We start from the raw sequence: 15,754 nt of genomic DNA on the forward strand, positions 1-15,754 counted from the left end.
TTCCCAAGGCATCTGATTCTGCTCCTATTAATTCAAAAACTTCAAAAAATTACCTCAAATCCCTTCGATGTGATGACGAGGCAATTTGCTTTTTATCTGATATGTGTATCGGAGTACAGTAAAATGCTAGGTAAACGGAATACAGTTGTGCAACATGTGCAAATTTTTATCGGCAGACATCCGGAACTACTAGAGGTGCGCTACAATGATTTCGGAAGCTGCAGTGATGAAGGAGAGTGACGAATAAAAGCCAGAAATCAACAGTTAAAATAAAATGAACTATAATAGGATCCAAATATTTTGAAACTATTTTACATTTATTATCCAATGTATAGTCGTGAAGGCCGTAGCCGTAGCCGAATGAGTTGGTGCGTGACTAACATTCAGAATTCAGATAACGTAGGTTCGCATCTCCGTGAAACACCAAAATGAAGAAAAAATTGCTTGTAATAGTAAAAGATAGCAGAGGAAGAGAAAATCATCCACTGCATTCGGAGGACCAAGGGATTGGCTTTAAAACAGTCAAAATCGATTACGCGGTACTGCGACAAGCAAAAATATGAATAATAAGTTGCGCAACGTGATGTCTGTCTATTATATATACATATATACCGTTGTATATAATATAGCGCATATTAAAATGACACCTTAATTTTATAATGAATCACCTCTTGGTATAATGGCGAAATCGGTCAGATTACAAAAAACTTAAACATTCCGTGGTTTGCAAAGGTTACGCCTTCTACTCAAAGTGAAAGACTACAGTATTACGAAGGAGGTCTTCTAATCGCGAGAAGTCGGAAAAGATTTGCGAAGCTTAAGTGTCGAGTTGCAAGAGGGGTACTGATTCACTTTTGGTTGATTTTCGATATTTTTAAATTCGTGAACAATTCGTCATACGTTTGCTGCATAAATCACTAAATATTTTCTTTACTCACTATGCACTTAAATTTGAGTCAATAAAAGACAGCAGTAAACAATTTCTCGTACCTACGTCATAAGTTACCTTGACATAACCCAACATTATTCGTTGACTGGATGGATGGATACCATTTCAACGAATTTCGTGATCAGCACACCCAATGAAGAATGAAATGAAAACGAAAAGAGCGGCAGCTGGCAAGGACGGCAAAACTTACATTTGTAGCTGGATATGTACTCATGAGTAAGATTAGTGACATTTAAGTAATAGGGCTAGAGTAACTCATTACAACGATGATATTGTTGTACTGGCGGCTAACTAGTGAATATTGTTGTTGCTTCGAAGCAGTAAAAGTAATGTGGGCGAGTGAACAGACAATTTCGAAAATTTGCTACAAGCGAACCAGTACATATAATTTTTGTTGCCAACGTTGAAGAAGACACCACCGCTCACAGAGTAAACAGAGAGGCAAGTCGACTGGCAACTAATTTGTATAAGTTTAACTCTCACTTACAATAGATCATTATAAGCATACATACATTGAGCGAGAATTTGCCGAATGTCGCCTCAGCTCTCTGTCGGGCAATTTATTTCTCAGCTGCTTAGTGCTGCAGCATCGAAAGGTATGTATTTGCATTGCCAGAGCGTCATGAGTTCAGGTTGTTGGGTTGTGCAACAAATATATGAGAGTACATATGTTTATGCGACCGTGTTTATGTGTGTATGTAGATGGATGAGCTTGGTTTGGCGCCATTGCACCAGTAGCAACTATTTAAGATTTTGAGTAGCTCTCTTGGTTGCGAAATTGCGCGGAGCATAGTGCGCTCAAAGTGGCGCTCAGACAGAGAAAGCAAATGCGAGATTGTAAAGTGAAGAAAGAAAGGGGGTCACAACTTTCACGCGATATAAAAATCATGATACCAATTCGGCCGGGCCGCATTTTCACGTCAACACTGCGCATAAAGAGAGGTCGTTTGTGTTTTGGTTTTTATTCGTCTGCTAGCTTGTGCTGCGAGTTTAAAGTAAACGCTTGTGAGTTTTAGACGTCCTTCTAGTGACATTAACCCAAATTATACTGCACTTAAAATTAAAAAAATAATTTATTTATTTTGAACTCCAAAACGATCAGTAACGGTTATTTAAATACAATAATTAAAATTTCAAATAGTGCCAAGTGCGAAAAAGAAACACAATAATTTACTGATGCAACTGAAACTACATGGTGTGCATTCAAAGAATAAAAGTTATTGAAAAATATGAAATTTTGTAAATTTGGAACAAATTTCTAATACCTGTTGAATTTTACAAATTATTTAAGCATTGTGCTTGAAATAATTGCACTAGAAAATATTGAAACAATTGTGAAAAACAGTAACAAAAACAGCAAACGTGCCATTTTGATTGGATTAACCGAACACACATAAACTCCGATAGAAAAGGATTAAGCTAAAAACGGTGTTTAAATAAAAAATACTAAACACTGTGAGAGGATTACAACAACTGCTTAAGCAGGTGAGTTAGAAGAGTAAATGGTGAACATTGTGAAAAAATATTTGTTCGTTTCATTACTTTCCTAGATTTTTCAATAAGGACTCTTTTGAGGAATATTCGCTAAGTCGCATTGTTTGTGTATATGCTTATAGTTGTATGTTAATAATATGTAATTGGGTGAATAAAAGCTTGCCAAATGTAGGTCGAACCAATCGTAGTGCTTATCTAAGTTACTTTCTGGTAAGGAAGCTTTCGGGCAGCTGCGATCGCCGAATCATAAGGAACTATTTGCATTTGGTGGTCTTTGGAGGGGTGCCGCCGAGATTGGGGCGGCTATTTGTCTGATATTTTGTTCCATACGTAATTGAGCCATACCAATATTATCATAATAAAGAGAAATGACAATAATTTCTTAAAAAATTGTATTTTATTCCAAATCAACACCGGCCCTTGAAACTTAACCACCCTTTAGATAATGCTATGCTTTTTTACGATGCATTTAATCCACGCTGTGCGCATTTGCCCACATATAAAATTCTACTATTTCTGCCAAGCCAATATCCAGCTTTCGGAGTATTACATTTGTCCAACTTTGTAACAGATTAGTAAGGTTAACTACACCAGCGTTTTTTTAGTTTAAATTTGACTGTCTTTTCTCTAAAACTGACCAACTAAACAGTTTTCCTACTGAAGGTATTATAACCGAGGATTAAGCTTATATAATATGGAGATTGGAACGTACGGCAATTCAAAGAATTTTTAACTTGTTCTTAACCCAAATATGCTTACGCGCTTACTAGTTAAAAAACATTCAGGGTCTTCATATATTCTTTTATATGTTATAAATACTCGTATATGTAATTGGCACCCTTTTTGGGTATTTGGCCCAGCTGCTCCTCCTATTTGCGGTATGCGTCTTGATGTTATTCCACAAATGGGGGACCTATAGTTTTAAGCTGACTCCGAAGGACAGATATTTTTGATAACGAGCTTTTTCATGGCAAAAATACATTCGGGAGTGTTGCCTGCCGAGAGGCGACCACTATTAGAATTAACTTTTTCTATCATTTTGGTGTTTCATGTATGTGGATTCGAACCTATGCACTTCCGAATGGTTACCACACACCAATCCATTCGGCTACGGCGGCCAGCCTTTCTTTTATACTGATAAAATATTGCAAAAGCGGAGAGAGCTTAAATATTATAAAATATTTTGTCTATGCACTTTGTTTGCCACTATATCCTGTAACATAAAAACAAATCGGTTTGCAAACTGAAAGCAGTACTGAAAAAAGGGTAAGTTGCATGGGTGAAAACTTCCTGAAATAGTAGAGGACTTAAAGAAATGGTGACATCGGATAAGATCAGTTTTTTGTTTTGTAATAATGAAATAAGTCGCCGTGGGCTAGTGTTATATGTACACGTCTGCATTAACTATGTAAAAAGGTATATGCTTGCAGTAAATTAATCCGCTAGGCAGCGCCCAATTCGGTTCTTAATACATCCCATATACATCTTTATTACTACATGAGAATAAATATTTTTGTATAGAGAGGTTCTGATAGATTGCGTTAGGGTCGAGATATTTCAAAAAAATTTTTTTGTTTTGTCCACACATTTGGACATAGAGCGTTTGTTTGTAAGTTGCCTAAAACTTGGAAGAAACTGCTTTATACTGTGCAATTTTCGTTCACACTTTTGCAGACGATATACATTGATGAGGTCTAAGGTATATCCCGCGTTGCTTAAATAAGTAGGCGTGATACTTCCTATACTAGGGTATACTAACTTTTGGCACAGCCTGCTCCATAAGACTCAGAAGTAAAAATTTCGGACACATGGTCTTCAAATTAAAGGAAACATAATGCCAATTGAAATCCATTTGCTGTTGTTCCATAAGACGCACGTCACAAATAGTAGGCCACACACCCAAAAAAAGGGTGTAATCGAGTAAATAATGACAATTGGAATAGTGTATCCATTTGAAGGAAAAGAAATTGTATTTGTTTTACTTACTACGGTGTATTAAATATATTTCACAATCTTGTAACTGAAATCTATTTTACTTGGGTGTAGCCAAAAATACATTAATGTAGTTACAAAAGAGTTAATCTCTTAATTTTTATTCAGCTTTTAAGCATAGAGAAATATTGACTTACTTAAGATAAGATCTAAAATGTTTTAATTAGGAGACGATACCTTTTTTTAAGCGAGAAAAAAGAAGGTTTACAGAGATGACCAGAAAACACTATCAAGGACTGAATTATGTTGTTATATATGAACAATCTTTATTAGATGAAAAAACTGATTTATCTGGATGTGTATGCTAAACGAAGTAATATTTCAAGAGCAGAATATTTTCTGACTTATTTGGGTTAGTTAAAATTTAGTTTGAAATGTAGTCTTATCATGAAAAAGAAAAAGAGAAAAAAATACTAACCTCTCCTGTTTCTTCCCTTAGCCTGTCTCTCAGACCCACAATGATTTTTGATTAGCTTAAGATTAGTATAACCGCCATTTTGCACCGAAATTATAACATGAATGAAATGTTTTAGAGGGAGGTACTGGGTGTTTAAATGAAGTCAATACCTCTCAAAATCACAGTTTTATAAGTAGATGGCGCATTAATGGATATTAGAAATTAGAATTTTAAGTGAAAAAATATTTTTTTTAATGTTTGTTTTTTGTTCTGTTAGGAATTTCCAGAAATATATTTTAACTTCACACTTTTGAGTACCATTTTCTCTGATTTTCGACTCTCCTAATAGAATTAAAGGATATTTTTTAGAAAAAGTAGTGCCTTACCTTTCTCTTTTCTCCGCGGGATGGTGCTGATGATGAAATGGATGGTTGGTTGGTTGGTTGAAGTGGTGAATCTGGCGCATCTGCGTTGCTGTTGTCATCTAAGCCAGACAGTTGTTTGAGTTTCTCGAACAGTGGTTTTCCCAGGGTTGACATGCTATCCTTCCATAGGACAGGGCATTCACAGAGGAAATGGAAAATTGTTTCTTTTTCCTCCGGTTGTTTACAACTGCGAAAGTGTAGGTTGTGAGGTATGCCCATTTTGGCTGCTTGTTCTCCGACAGACCAAAATCCAGTTATGACTGCCGTTAGTCTCCAGGCGTCCCGCCGTTTCATGTTTAACAATATTGACGATTGTTTGAGGTTGTAGGTGGGCCATAATGTTCTGCTAATTTTGCATTTCGTCTGGTCTCTCCATCTATCGTACAATCCGCAATTCGGAGGTAGCTTAGGGAAATTGCACTCTTGGCTGCACCTAATGGTATGAATACCGATTCTGCAAGAGCGTTATTTATGGCAGATTCCCCTCTTGCCAGTTCATATCTTTTTTGTTACCTTCAATATTCTGATGTCCCGGGACCCAGATTAAAGTTACTTTATGGTTTTCATTCAAGGTGGTAAGGCTATTCTTACTTTGGTCACCCAGCTTAGAGGTTGTTGTAGCCGAATCCAGTGTTGCAGGATTTCAGCTTGGCTATACGAAAGAATGGCGACATTGCCCTTAAAAGAGCAATCTGCGATTAGTCACCTACAATCCTCCCTAATTGCTAGTACGTCCGCCTGAAAGAAACTGCAGGCACTAGAAAGACGTATAGGTTTTTCAATTTTAAGTCGATGAAAATATAAATCTGCTCCAAAACCACAAACCATTTTAGAAGCATTTGTATGGACTGTAGTGGAGAAGTTGTGTAGGGAGAATGCCTTACTTCATTTCTCCTGAGAAGGAAAGAGAGTGCCAAAATTTCTGCTGAATGTTGCCGTCGTGGTGATATAATCAGTCCTCTTCGAGGTATACTGAGTGTGTCATTGTCTTTTTAATGGTCCGATTTAATTCATATTCCGAATATATATGAGTTACATTAAAACATGTAATTGAGCAATTAATGGGTTCGCTAGACACTTTGACCTATAATAACAAAAACATATTAAAATGGATGGCTATACATAATGGTCGTCATTCAGCCGGCTGAATTTTCTGGAGGAACAGACGGCTATAATAGAAATGCATAAAAATCGAGACTCTAATGCTTTAAAAAATCGTATTCGGCTGGCAAACTATATTGATAATCTTTTAATTTTATTATGTCTTTTAAATTACCTTTTGCTTTTAAAGACATATGTAGATAAGCGAATAAATCGTTGTATACAAACATAATGGTACTATCCTATTTAAAGCTGTACTGCTCCATCCCTGCAATCAAACCTATTAGTTCTGAATTATTTTGTCACCAGTTTTCTTTGCAGCTCAACTAGTTCGTCTTCCATATTTTTTCAATGCTAGCAACTGGTATTTTTAACAATTGTCAGTCTACGCTTCATCATCATACCTCTTAATAAACTACATAGTCAGCCTCTGCAACAGCATTATACCAGTTAGTTCATAAGGGGTTGAAAAGCAGTTGATTGACTTCACCAAGATTTGCATTCTTTTTCGATTCTTATTTTTACTCGCAGTAATATGTGGAAGAATTTTTGTTTTGCATTCACCTCTTGGCCACTTTGCAACTGGTGTAACTCTGATCACTCTCCAACTAGTCTAACTTCTTTCATCAAATACCCGTACATGAACTAGATTGTTTGTTGACTAGTTTGGTTTTCCAATGCAGGAATATTGCTAACAAATACCGTGTACTAACTCATTCGACTACTATTACAGCTACAGTTACTACGCACAAAGCTTCGCATAAAAGTTGAAACGCATCTGCTGCTATTCATATACATTTTAACATACATACATAAATACATACGTGGATAAGTATAGTAGTAAGTTTTCGCTGGAGTGGTGATAGTATTTGCGTTTTTCTTAGTGTGGTGAAATTTCTCCACCACTTTATACGCGCGCGTGTTTTCGTGCGAATGAATGAAAGTATGGAATTATCCATCTCTCGATGTGGCCGCCGACTCATTTTTTTTGCTTCTTTCTTTTTTTCTTATGTTGTTGTTGTAACTTTTGTTTCAACAACTCTACTCTGTGACTCGGTTGAATTGTAGGATATTGACTGTGTGGTTTATGCCAATTTTCTCTATTAGTTTGCTGCACTGATGGCAAGACTACTACTAACATCGTCGCCAACAACAATATCTAAAGCCGCAGCTTCAATTTAAGTCAAGTTGCAGTAGTCAACTCTGGTAGTTATTACATGTGAGATTGCCATTGTTGCTGGTGGTAACAGCTTCTGCCGCTGCTGCTTTTGCTGTTGCTGCAATTACTGTGGGGATTAAACACATCGACATAATGTAGCGACTAGAGTTTTGTTTGAAATTTTGCTCCACTTTGTGTGGCAATTCAATATCTGTTTGACTGCGCATATGAATAGATGAATATTGCTACTAGATATGTGTGTGCGATTTATACATATGCAAGTATCTATTCGAATATGTTGGTATGTATCCGTCGATGCTTTGTGTCGTGTTGCGTTACAATTCACATTACGATCCAATTGTTAGTGCTGCTGTTGATGCTACAACCGAACTGCTGGTTGGCAACTTTCATCGCCAACTCGGCAAAGAATTGCTTGTGATGAGCGTCAGCAATCGTTGCTCTTGTTGTTATTAGCTGTTGGCTGTTGGCTGCTGGCTGTTCGCTGATAACTTGATAACTTAAAATCGTGCACAAAAGTGACAGAACAAGTGCAAGCTACCAGCAGTCTGATGTATGCGAAGCACCAGCAACATGGTTACTCACGCACACACACATACGTACAATTCAAATAAGGAATGCAACGATATTTCAAGTGCCATCAACTAAAAGAAAGTAAATGCAATACCGGCATGGCAGCAGTGCTTTACATTCATGTACAATGCGTCTATGTTACAAATAAGTAGGCAAAAGCAAAATTTGCGAACAGCTTTTGCTACAACAGGTGCCATATGCAAGTATGTATGCACGGGTATGTGTGTTAAGTCGTCACGGGCGGCCCTTCATTTTGGTTGCTTGTTGTTTCGTTTCGTTTGACTGCGCATTGCCGTTCGAAATTTAATTCAATAGAGCTCGAGCTGCTTATTACTGCAACATTTTTGTGCAGTCAAGTGTTGCAGTAATTTCTATGCGATAAAAAACAAAACCAAATTGCCCGGTGGCGATGGTGGCGTTAATAGAGAAGTGTTGGTGTTGAGAAATCGAGCACACTTTTCTGAATATTTTTAATTACATGTGGAAATCATTTTGCATGCGGAAGAAGTTCACCACAAATATAGAGTGCCCCGTTGAAAGAGCCTATTTTGAAATTAGAGGTTATGCGTGGAACATAATATTCGATAAATGATCGCCTTTGATGATTACAATTACAAATATGAAGGAACCAAAATTAATTTGAAAGAATAAATAAAGATTGGAAAATCTATAAATTAGGCTACTTTTCAATTTAATCACAGTAGTGTGGGCATTCAAAAGTCTAAATTGTCACTGTGGGTCTTTCTAATATTATATTATCTACATTTCAACCATCACTATCTCTGATTCCTTATCCTTTTGATATTCGCGGTATTTCTTTTCGAACTAACCATACGACGGAGTAAAATATGTATGCTGCTTTTTTTTAATATTTACCTATATTACATTTCCTTTAACTAAAATTCGTCTTCTTGAAGACACCGCAAATTTACCCAGTTTACTTGGAGGCAAAATTATGTTAGACCACGCTATAGATTTGTAGAAAGGTTGAATATATGATATAAGAACCCGATTTCAGCATTTTCGAAAATTTTGAGGGTTATAGATTAAATTAAATTCTTAGCGGTAGTCTGTGGGTCTTCGAAATGCCGAAAACACGAGCTTAAAGCGGGCCCTTTCTGTGGCTGATGATTTTGATACTTGAAATTATAGTCGAACACCATTGTATGAGTAGTCCGAAGATTATTATTATTATTATTAGAAGGCCATTACGCACTGCGACCAGAGTTGATCTATTGTGAAAGGCCTATTTTGTAACCCTAGAGTTTTAGGCTTTTTAGAAATTTTAGCACAGTTTTGGGTTTGTTGTTCCAAAGATTGCATGGAGATACTACGATACCACCAAGGTGGTGAAGTCTTTGTCTGCCCAACGCAGGACATTCACAAAGCAAGATAGTAGCCGAATGAAATAGTAATGCTGTCGCTGCAGAAATGAGGCAGCGATTGGCTTTTGGCGAAGGCATCATTATGCGTGACGGGACATGACTCTATGGATATTATGGAAATTAAAATTTTTTGGACGGATGACTGACGTGCTACAGTCCACTCCAATTACCTTCTGCCAGACCAAACCATAAATAAGGAATGTTATCTGAGCGTGTTGAAACGGCTGAGGGATATTAAACTTTGCAAGAGGCCGGAATTGTAAATAAACAGCTCAATTCAATTTCATATTGTTCGCAACTGTTTGACCAACACCAAAATTATTACCTGGCTTGCCTTCTTGTGACTTTTTTCTGTTACTAAGATTCAAGTATATTTGCCGTTCGGCCCCTCTATATGTGGAACAACATCAGGACGCACACCCCAAATAGGAGGAGGAGCTCGGCAAAACACCCAAAAAGGGTGTACGCGCCAATTAGTAAGTAAGTAAGCACTTCTCGCAAAGCTTCTCGAGACGATTGAACGATAAAGGGCATTTCGCAGAAGCAACAGAAAGTGATTCCAAAATCGGCCCCAGAAAAGTTTTATGAAGATTGAAGAAGAGTTGAAATAAGTGCATTGGTTAATATGGAGACTATTTTGGAAATAAAATAAATATAATACCAATAGAGATTATTTTCAATCAATACTTTTCAAACATATGTAAGCACGTTAAATGTTTTCTCAATAGCTTAAAAATTGAAAGAATTACGTATTTGCATTAAAGTACACATACATACAGACATAGCTAAGCCAATTTAGCTAGACAAGCAAAATATTTTACGGCACTTAATGTGGGTTTTACTTCACATTGTTCCATGTGTTACATATAACGTCAGAAACTAAGTAAAAAATGTAATAAAAAATAAACAAACTGGCGCATTTAGAAAACTAAAATAAATATTATTGTAAAACGTACGATTTGTGATTTCCATATCACTTTTTTTAGCTGTTCAATTAAGGCAGAAAATCAATTAAAATTTACGGAAAGAATGAAAAACAAAAAATGCGCTTTAAATGCAGGAAATATTTGCCACCGGATTAAATATTTCAGTCTGACATTTCCTACGAATCATATCGCTTTATTTCACATCACCTACCATATAATTATATACAAACGTATCTGCATACATATGCACATATCTGTAAAAGTTTACACATTTTCTTTTCTGCGTTGCAATTGAAAGTGCTAAATTACCAGTTGGTGGGCTGTTCGCTTGGCTGGTTATATTGTTGTTTGTTAAAACGTTTCTTTTTTGCATTCTTTTAGTGGCGGCTGGTGCACACTTACTGCAGACATATCACAAATACAGAGACTTTGTAAAAAGCACCAAGGTAAATAATTGAATGGTAGCTGTATTGGTAGCGCGAAAATGCGCTAGGCACTTACAGTCAGACCAACAACGCCTTCGACTTGATCGTCGCCAATACTGACTTGTCTGTCTTATTGTAATTTAATAATAAAAATGAAAACCACTTTCTTCGCATGCCTGACAAACGATCCGAGGAAAACCTGAGCACAACAGCGCCACTGTCACTAACTACATACATTGTTGTTGCTGCAGTTGATTCGCTGCATGCGCATCTGGTGCACAACGACCGACAGAAGCAACTATATATCCATATTAACGTATATATGCACACATACAAATATATAAAAATAGTGGCAGTAATAATTTTCAATGCCCAAGCGCAAAACAGCAAGAATAAAACAACAGTCACAGCAGAAAATCAGCAGGCAACTACAGCCGGTTGCAAACTTGCCACACATACAAACGCTCATACTTATGTATGTAAATGCTGGTACTACTCACATAGGCGCATACTGTGTGTGTTGATGCCTCGAAGTTGGCGTCGTCCAAGAAACTAAACCAACAACAAAAATTGGGTCAATAATTAGTGCGCTGCAATGCAGTTGCATGTTATTGTTTGTGTTGCTTTTCACATGCAACGAATGTAAAAATAACGGCAATTGCCAACCGCCACCAAGCTGCCGCTTAAGACACCGCAATACTCTACCGGTTTTTGTGATGTGGCTACTTCTCTGTTGTTGCTGCTGGTGCTGGTTAACGAAGCATTGCAACTTGCACACAGCCCCGACAATCGGCAGTGTCGGGCAGTGACTACCAACATCAGAGGATATTCAGCAAATAAAAAAGGCAATCAATATAGTTTGCACTTGGGAAAAAAGAAACAACAGCTAAAAGAGATGCACTGAAATTTAATGCCTTGGCAGTTTGGCTTCGAATGGCAGAAGTCGTTGTGGAAGTGCAACGAGCCCTTGAGTTTTTACTTTCATTTCTCTGTGAACCGGTTTTGGGTTCGTTAGCATTACCACGAATGGCAACAGTAACAACTGTGGCGAAGCTGCTATAGAAACAGAAAGTATTGTCCGCAGAAGGTGAAGTGATTGCCTTTTATCAGGTTGTTTCTTTTACTATAACTACCGTTATTGTTATGTTGGTGTAGTGTTGGCTCAATTGACTATTTTTACTTTTCGTAATTTCTTAAGGTAAAGGTAAAATGTGAACGAATACTACAATAAATAAATGGCCAGGCAAGTTGCTCGTTTAAGTATTTTGTTTAATAGGAAATGGAACTTTAATTAATGGATATCAATAGTTTTTAACGGTTTTATGTTCCTGCTTAAGCGATAGACCTCGTTTACTTTAATCTTCCCTAGAATACTTTGTATTATGTAAATAATGTCAATGTCGTAGGAATGCAGAAATTTGCATGTAAGTGTCAGAATGGACAAAAATTATATAAAATAAATTAAAACACACTACAACAAAATAAAACAATAGACAAAATGTACTGTAATGAAAATAAAATAAAATACATATATATATAATTTATATATTTTTTTAAATGGGAATCAATTGTAATTAACTCTTCCACTTACATACTAAAGCACTAGAAATAAAATAACATAAATAAAATAAAATACAAGAGACACGACCAAGTTGCAAAATTTATTCACATCCAAATACTAAAACACCTGAAAATAAGAGACACCGTGGAACAATATTACAACTATAAACCTGAACAGACGAAGATGTCAACTGCAGGCTAAACAAAGCAAACCTCCAGGCTAAACAAAGCAAACCTCCGGCCTGAAGTCCGTATTGTTGTACGGAAGCGAAATATGGCTGGTCTCTAACACCATCACTTAGAGGCTACAATCCTTTATCAACAAATGCCTCCGCATCATCTGCAGAATATTCTGGCCAAACACCATCAGTAACGACGCACTGTGGAGATTAATGAACGAGGAACCCATCCTTAGGCAAATCAAGCGCAGAAAGTGGCAATGGATAGGTCACACATTGAGAAAACCACTAGATAGCATCACGAGAATGGCACTGGACTGGAATCCGCAAGGGAGCAGAGGTCGACCAAAAAACACTTGGAGAAAGTCGATGCTGCGCAAACTAGCAGATGCTGACATCTCATGGGACGGTGCGAAAATAACAGCACAGAACCGTGTACGATGGAAGAGTCTTAAGAGCCTTGTCGAGGCCCTGTACTGCCGAGAGGAGTGAACAAGGAAAAAAGAACCCTGAGCAAATAATTGAAAACACTGAATATAAAATATATTGGGATAGGTTCATCCTAATTCCCACTTTACCAAACACAATAATTCCGATAGATAATATACATTATTTTTATGGAAAAGCTTAATTAAAAAGCACAAATATCGAAACAATCAACATGAAGAAAGCAAAACATGTGCCGCTAGCCCTATTCTTTAAACAATACACAGTATACAGGAAATTAAAATAATACCACTTCTAATAGGCTCAATCGGAACAGTACCTAAACACACAGTAGAAGCTATGCCTGAACTAAACCTAGATCCTAAATTGATCACGCACATGCAGAAAGCATCTCTCCTAAGAGCAGCGTCGTTCATACGTGAGCCTATAGGATAGTTAATGGCTAGATGGCGAAAAATAACGACAACTAATGACAACAGAGCGCAACAGAGCCTGGATCTTCGGACCCGGGTGCAGGAATTCCAACAATTAGCTGTGAATGTCAAATTCTGATAAAATAAAAAAAGGAATCTAGTAAGGAAGTGCTAAATTCGATTCTCACTGAACTCTGTAGATCCACCCACATTTTAGTAAAGTTTGATTTGGACTTGCTGGAATCACATAAACTAATAGACATGGGCGATACACTAGCCATTTTTCAAAATTTTTCTTCCAACGTATTTATCTTTTTTTGAGTTCATCATTTGTGCCAAATGTGAGTAAATTTGCTTTATTTTTAACAGAGATATAATTTGTTTTGTTTTTTGAAAATTTCAGTTATATGGGAGGTGGGCATGGTTATTACCCTATGTCCCATTATTTCCTATGTTCAATAACAAATAACAACAACAAATAACAACTACCATCGTTGGAATACATATAATATTGTATTATATATTAATTTTTGTGCGTGCGCACGGATAGAGAGATAGACAGGCATGGATAAATCGTCTCCTCTCACCAAGCTGAGTCTTTTTATATATAATACATGTCTATATCTATCTCCACTCCATTATGCTGTTATAGAGCGGGTGTTTTTTTAGCTGCATGAGAACTATTGATATCGATAACTATCGTTTGATTGCTAAGAATGGCAAACAGTGTTGGCATCTCTGTTCAGCAAGCTTTGGCAAGTCAAATGAATAGTTTAACACTAAAACAACGATTCCGAATTAGGGAAGTTTACTTTGAAAAAATAAATAAATAAATCTGTTCGCGAAGTTCGTAGAGCGAGATGTTAAAGAAGATGCTGAAGTGTCGATTCGACGTCGTTCTCAACTTGTTGGCATTTGCCTTTGGACGACGTGGAAAATTTTACATAAGGGTATGTGACTTTCCTATACAGCTCGTGCATGAGTGGAAGCCAAAATGACCATCCTTTGCCTTGCATTTTTGCTGATTGGGCTCATTTAGATTTACTATTCAGATTTATTGTAAAAAATAGTCTAAAATTGAACTGTTCGAATGCACCACGGCGCGGGTATATACCATATATCATATTGTATTAAAAAAATAAATGCCATGGAATTAACCACCAGATTATAAAAATTTATCACAACAATATTTCTGTATTATTATTTTAAATTTTCAAGCTCTTATAAAAACACCCGATACATGCATGCTTTATGTAAACATTCTTATAAGTATAACACCCTCGTGCACAAATGCTCGTGGTGATACAAATAGAAATATAAACACAACTAAAATAATCTTGGAATGCGGTTATTGGATTTGATATTAACATCTTTCATCTCAAATTACAATTAATCTCATTAGTCATATTCACAACAGTCAACATTATACATATTTTTATGCCTATATGAATTCCGAATGTATGTACACGAATGAATCATATAAATCCCTCTTTTCATAAACTTTTCGCCAAGCATTCGATAAATTGTTAGAAATCGTTGCTTCAAAAATACTTCTCCGGCAACTAACTTTCTGGATTCGAATCAGCAGCTTTAACACCATAGCTGAATCGAAATTTAAGTGTTCGGAATTTCGAAGTTTGGAGTGCGAGGAACGCGAATATTTCCTAATTAAACTTTGGCTGGCTAGTATTTCGTAACATAATATTTGGCACGCCCGTTTTCTTTGCTTAAAGGATATAAAAGCCTGCAGTTGAATTATAATTCTCACATTGTAAAATTGTGATATGGTTATTATTATAGATAATTTAAAAGGTATCAACACACTATTATTGAGGCTTCTTTAAATATTTGTTATTTGAAGATAATTTTTTAACTTCTGCTTTAAAGATAAAACTAACACAAACGAACAAAATTTAGTATTAAAAAAGTTGCAAACTTACTACGGGTATGTAAATGAAAAGGTATTCATAAGGCAAGTATTTTTCACTTTTTAATTCAAAAAATTTCTCAAGCAGTTTAAATATTTTTTGGATTGCGGTGTTTTAAATAACTTTCCTTTGATACTGCATTCTTAATCAACTTTAATTTTATTACAATGGTGGCAACCCTATTAAAAATATTTTTTGGAGAGTGTGTTTTTAAATATTTTTTGTTTCAGACCTTTGCTACATAATGCATTAATTGATTTTAAAAATTCTACATGTGACAACCCTATTAAAATATTTGTTGGATTATTGTGTTTTTTGTTTGAGACCCTCACTACCTAATTCACTAATTAATAAATTAATTAGAAAAATGTTTGCAGGAGACA

At 36.2% G+C, this 15,754-nt stretch overlaps 1 protein-coding gene across 1 annotated transcript in view; it reads left to right on the forward strand.

Moving 5' to 3' along the window:
* The first annotated feature begins 1,889 nt into the window (after positions 1-1,889).
* LOC129242389 (cuticlin-4) overlaps positions 1,890-15,754 on the forward strand; it is a 63,008-nt gene continuing 49,143 nt past the window's right edge. The window contains exon 1 of the mRNA XM_054879006.1: positions 1,890-2,434. The gene's annotated coding sequence lies outside the window, so the exon portion shown is untranslated. The remainder of the gene's footprint in view (positions 2,435-15,754) is intronic.

This window comes from Anastrepha obliqua, chromosome 3, assembly GCF_027943255.1.
Source record: "Anastrepha obliqua isolate idAnaObli1 chromosome 3, idAnaObli1_1.0, whole genome shotgun sequence".
Taxonomy (NCBI): Eukaryota; Metazoa; Arthropoda; class Insecta; order Diptera; family Tephritidae; genus Anastrepha; species Anastrepha obliqua.